Source organism: Lissotriton helveticus, chromosome 9 (assembly GCF_964261635.1).
Source record: "Lissotriton helveticus chromosome 9, aLisHel1.1, whole genome shotgun sequence".
In the NCBI taxonomy this organism is placed as follows: Eukaryota; Metazoa; Chordata; class Amphibia; order Caudata; family Salamandridae; genus Lissotriton; species Lissotriton helveticus.
The window spans coordinates 381,745,295-381,751,337 of record NC_136070.1 but is presented as its reverse complement, the minus strand read 5'-3'; the positions used below and the strand labels follow the sequence as shown (position 1 = coordinate 381,751,337).

The 6,043-nt window shown below is 40.8% G+C and overlaps 2 long non-coding RNA genes across 2 annotated transcripts; one reads left to right on the top strand and one right to left on the bottom strand.

The window, feature by feature from the left end:
• Positions 1–467: 467 nt before the first annotated feature.
• LOC144782764 (uncharacterized) lies at positions 468–1,000 on the bottom strand. Its single transcript, XR_013601246.1, has 3 exons — positions 944–1,000; positions 732–837; positions 468–594 (listed from the first exon to the last, which is right to left on the bottom strand). It is a non-coding gene; the product is annotated as an uncharacterized LOC144782764 (long non-coding RNA).
• A 3,015-nt stretch (positions 1,001–4,015) lies between these two features.
• LOC144782763 (uncharacterized) lies at positions 4,016–4,548 on the top strand. The gene is made up of 3 exons (XR_013601245.1): positions 4,016–4,072; positions 4,179–4,284; positions 4,422–4,548. It is a non-coding gene; the product is annotated as an uncharacterized LOC144782763 (long non-coding RNA).
• Positions 4,549–6,043: the final 1,495 nt, after the last annotated feature.

Below are 6,043 nucleotides of genomic sequence, written 5' to 3'. Positions count from 1 at the left end.
ACAACCACAAACTCCTCCTGGTAACGGTGGCGAATTGTGAATAGTGTCAAAGTTGTATTTCAAAGGTGGCGTTTCTATATGCTAGTGAATATCGTACAAAAATTCCTATAAGGTTGCATTGAATAGTTAACTCATGCTCACTAGAAATCCGCGTTTGTGTGGTGTCAGGGTGTATGAGTGTATCAACGAACTAAGCAATAGGCATGCCAGTGGAGTCTCATGCTGTGAAAAGGTGATGTGTATCCAAGGAAAGTGGCAGATAATGCATACCTAGTGGATAGCATTCGGGCATCCACGGTTAGATGCGTGAATACTCTGCGCGAAGAAATGGCTTGTCTATGTTAAGAATAACAAAAGAAAAATGTACACATGAATATGTATACATAATATACGGGAGAATGATGAGCGAGGGCAAATGCGTGCTTCTAGCAGGGTGCACACTGTGAAGATTGTAAAGGCTCACCCTGGTAAGATATTGGCGAGTCTGCCAATATATTTATTCGATCAACCCTGGTTCCGGGTTCAGGAGTGTCTTTAACACCGCTAATTTATATTTGAGCACACAAAATGTTGCATGTCTGTATTCGACGATGACTGCATGAGAAAAGAAGAAGGAAAACACCAACAGGCTGTTTTACAAAAGGACACAACTCTCTCGCCAAATCCAGGGAGAGTGAACAACGTATACATCATTTAAGTAAAAAGAAGAAAACGGAACGCACGGTGCATACCTATACACGAGTGCGTGAATAGCTGTACCGGGAGGGGACCCGACTGCAGGAGTAGCGCGTTCTGTGTGTAGGTATAGAACTCTTCACGGGTAGCGTTAGGTTCAATCTTTAAGAGAATCACATAAGAGGACTTTAATTTAGGGTCGTCTACATGTGCAAAGATCATGAAGATCAACCACAGAAACGGAGATATCTAGAGTGTTGCCTCTTACCTGTTAGTCGAAGTCCCTCCTCCGTTGATTCCCGGTCGCCGTGTTCCAAGAACGGACACGTGACCGGAAGTCGGAGGGCTTTAAATAGTCTTCGTCAATCATTGCCTGGTATGCAATGATCATATCACATGTCCTACTGAGTCCGCCATCTTAGGTGTGTAAAAGGCGGTGGTTAGAAGCCTCAAATCTAGTACAAAAGGGCGCACAGATTGGTATAAGGTTCATAAAGAAGGGTTTGTAGACGTAAGGGCATGCTGGGATTATGTTTCCAGGCAAGCAAAAGGGTAAAAAATTATTAAAAGGTATATAAAAAATTTTTTTATTAATTTTATATATATTTGGATAAAAGTGTGGAGAAGCGTGAACCAAGAAAGTAATAGTGGTTCACCTTAAATTACGCAACAAAGCTAACGTGAAGATCCTGACAGTGATCCCGTATGTCAGCGGTCCATTTCAGAAAAGAAAACGAACTAAGTATTTCGGTCCGTTCAAGGATCTCGAACACGAGAGCTGGCCCTTTGAATTCCATAAGTACATGACGAAAATGAGTCCTTATGGGGAGTAATGAAACAATTGTAATGCGATACGAGAAAAGGGAGAAACAACCATTATAACCCAAAAGGTGGTCGTGAAAATTTGGTGACCTATTTTTTGAGCACCCTTAAATGACAGACACATAAATCATGCTGTGACTCGTGACATTCAAATTCATTGCTAAACAAACACGTCATTGTGTCTCTCAAACAAGTTACGTGTAATTCTAAGAGTTTGATGAGGCCTCAGTTAGGTATTTTTTCATAGATGTCAAAATTATTTTTACATATTTTTAAAACATAATTATGAAACACAATCAAAAGAAAAAAACAGCAGTTGAAGCCAAAATGAGTTCGTGTAGACATAATAACAACGAGAACGTTCATGCAGTACCCATTGAGTCAGACACATCACATCTTACTGACTATTGTAAAGTTTTCATATAGCAATGGTTAATGATCAGCAGCAACATTCTGTACAATCAGAGGGACGGTTAGTTCCCTAGGAAGAATTGAAGCTCCGGGTCATAGTTGAGCCCGTGTTCCACGCATTGCAAACGCATGATCCACGTGGCCTCCCTACGCCTCAGAGTCAGTTCTCTGTTTCCTCCCCTAATATTTGGGGGGATGACGTCAATCCCAAAGAAACGCACCTTTATTTCATCCTCCAAAGGTTGACAAGCTGCCACATGCAGCGCAACCGGATATTTGGGATCCCTTTTTTGGATAGCCCGTATGTGTTCCGCTAACCTCTCCTTAAGGGGTCTGATAGTACTGCCTACGTATATCAAGCCACACTGGCACTCAATAATATATACCACGTATCTGGTTATGCATGTGATGTTGTGTCTGATTGAATATGTACAGCCATCATGGCCTCTGAATGTCTTGGTGCCATGTTTACACCACACACATAACGAGCAAAAACCACATTTGTAAAAACCCAGACTACGTGTAGTAAGCCAGTTTGTGGCCACGGTATTGTGTGGAACAGTAGGGCTAAGTTTGTTCTTCAGTGTACATCCTTTCTTATACGTAATGGCTGGTCTGTCAGGTAGCCATTCCTTTAATGTCGTGTCCTCCAATAACATTTTCCAATGTCTATTGAAACTCCTAGAGATTGTTGGATGTAAGGCATTAAACTCAGTAATGAGTCTAATTTTCTGGGGAGAGGAATCTTTATCGGTACGTTTCTTTAAACAATCTGGTCTCGAGGCACGGCGAACCCTTGTCTCTGCAGAGTCTAGAGTCCGGTAGTGTGCCAGTGTGGCTTGATATACGTAGGCAGTACTATCAGACCCCTTAAGGAGAGGTTAGCGGAACACATACGGGCTATCCAAAAAAGGGATCCCAAATATCCGGTTGCGCTGCATGTGGCAGCTTGTCAACCTTTGGAGGATGAAATAAAGGTGCGTTTCTTTGGGATTGACGTCATCCCCCCAAATATTAGGGGAGGAAACAGAGAACTGACTCTGAGGCGTAGGGAGGCCACGTGGATCATGCGTTTGCAATGCGTGGAACACGGGCTCAACTATGACCCGGAGCTTCAATTCTTCCTAGGGAACTAACCGTCCCTCTGATTGTACAGAATGTTGCTGCTGATCATTAACCATTGCTATATGAAAACTTTACAATAGTCAGTAAGATGTGATGTGTCTGACTCAATGGGTACTGCATGAACGTTCTCGTTGTTATTATGTCTACACGAACTCATTTTGGCTTCAACTGCTGTTTTTTTCTTTTGATTGTGTTTCATAATTATGTTTTAAAAATATGTAAAAATAATTTTGACATCTATGAAAAAATACCTAACTGAGGCCTCATCAAACTCTTAGAATTACACGTAACTTGTTTGAGAGACACAATGACGTGTTTGTTTAGCAATGAATTTGAATGTCACGAGTCACAGCATGATTTATGTGTCTGTCATTTAAGGGTGCTCAAAAAATAGGTCACCAAATTTTCACGACCACCTTTTGGGTTATAATGGTTGTTTCTCCCTTTTCTCGTATCGCATTACAATTGTTTCATTACTCCCCATAAGGACTCATTTTCGTCATGTACTTATGGAATTCAAAGGGCCAGCTCTCGTGTTCGAGATCCTTGAACGGACCGAAATACTTAGTTCGTTTTCTTTTCTGAAATGGACCGCTGACATACGGGATCACTGTCAGGATCTTCACGTTAGCTTTGTTGCGTAATTTAAGGTGAACCACTATTACTTTCTTGGTTCACGCTTCTCCACACTTTTATCCAAATATATATAAAATTAATTAAATTTTTTTTTTATATACCTTTTAATAATTTTTTACCCTTTTGCTTGCCTGGAAACATAATCCCAGCATGCCCTTACGTCTACAAACCCTTCTTTATGAACCTTATACCAATCTGTGCGCCCTTTTGTACTAGATTTGAGGCTTCTAACCACCGCCTTTTACACACCTAAGATGGCGGACTCAGTAGGACATGTGATATGATCATTGCATACCAGGCAATGATTGACGAAGACTATTTAAAGCCCTCCGACTTCCGGTCACGTGTCCGTTCTTGGAACACGGCGACCGGGAATCAACGGAGGAGGGACTTCGACTAACAGGTAAGAGGCAACACTCTAGATATCTCCGTTTCTGTGGTTGATCTTCATGATCTTTGCACATGTAGACGACCCCAAATTAAAGTCCTCTTATGTGATTCTCTTAAAGATTGAACCTAACGCTACCCGTGAAGAGTTCTATACCTACACACAGAACGCGCTACTCCTGCAGTCGGGTCCCCTCCCGGTACAGCTATTCACGCACTCGTGTATAGGTATGCACCGTGCGTTCCGTTTTCTTCTTTTTACTTAAATGATGTATACGTTGTTCACTCTCCCTGGATTTGGCGAGAGAGTTGTGTCCTTCTGTAAAACAGCCTGTTGGTGTTTTCCTTCTTCTTTTCTCATGCAGTCATCGTCGAATACAGACATGCAACATTTTGTGTGCTCAAATATAAATTAGCGGTGTTAAAGACACTCCTGAACCCGGAACCAGGGTTGATCGAATAAATATATTGGCAGACTCGCCAATATCTTACCAGGGTGAGCCTTTACAATCTTCACAGTGTGCACCCTGCTAGAAGCACGCATTTGCCCTCGCTCATCATTCTCCCGTATATTATGTATACATATTCATGTGTACATTTTTCTTTTGTTATTCTTAACATAGACAAGCCATTTCTTCGCGCAGAGTATTCACGCATCTAACCGTGGATGCCCGAATGCTATCCACTAGGTATGCATTATCTGCCACTTTCCTTGGATACACATCACCTTTTCACAGCATGAGACTCCACTGGCATGCCTATTGCTTAGTTCGTTGATACACTCATACACCCTGACACCACACAAACGCGGATTTCTAGTGAGCATGAGTTAACTATTCAATGCAACCTTATAGGAATTTTTGTACGATATTCACTAGCATATAGAAACGCCACCTTTGAAATACAACTTTGACACTATTCACAATTCGCCACCGTTACCAGGAGGAGTTTGTGGTTGTGCATGGTTTAACTATCACGAAAACGACCACGAAGGCACTTAATATTCCGTCACTATCACCTCCATGCACATACTTGTTATAAATCCATGTAACAATTGTAACCTACTGAAAGTTACTATACATTTGTTTTATTTACTTTCATCAGCCCTGAAGAGTCGTGTTGACTCCACTTTAACACGATGAAACACGTGTCGGCTGAGCTTGGATCCAATTAAAACATCATTGAAAAGGAATTTGAACAAACAGATCTGCTGCTTTCTTTCAATTGTATCAATACCAATTGTTGTTTTGTCTAAACTTTACACTGTTTTTTGTGGCTGCGAGAGCGTTGCTGTGCCCCTGATTGCTTGATTGTAACCTAGAGCAAGTAAATCTGTCCATACTAAAAGGTCTAGTGCCACAGGGCAGAGAGCACTCTGGGAAATTAACAATCCTCTTATCCTGCACTTCTTTATATACCACCATGACTGAGTTGAACGAGCCAAAGTGACTAATTTCTTTGGGCGCAACCTCTATATAGGTGCAATAAACTCAAATACAAATTTATTGGTGGGGAACAGAGACTATGACAATGGGGAATTTATATCAGAATCATTGACTAGGTGGGTGCAGTCTTACAGACGAAACACTAACCAACCCAAAAAGAAACATTTATACGAATGACTTAATTGAAAATTAGTCCTGGTCCAATACATAGGGAACTATGCAACGGCATCAAATCACCAACATGATAGGAATAATAGGAATGACAAACAATAAGCAAGCCAATCAAAGCAAGAGATATTACAGCATTTTTAATCTCTGTTATTGTAGAAGAGTGTGAATAATTAATTTTAATTAAAGACCACGTATCAAACAATTAATGAAAACTTTCTGCCATAGAACAGCTAAAAGAACTTGTAAAAATATATATATATATATATTTTTAATATCAGCAATCAAAATGCTTAAATCAAAGAGGTTGAAAAGCAATCAATAGGGATTGCTACCTCCAAAGCATCCCTAAATAACACCCTTATAAATGCGGC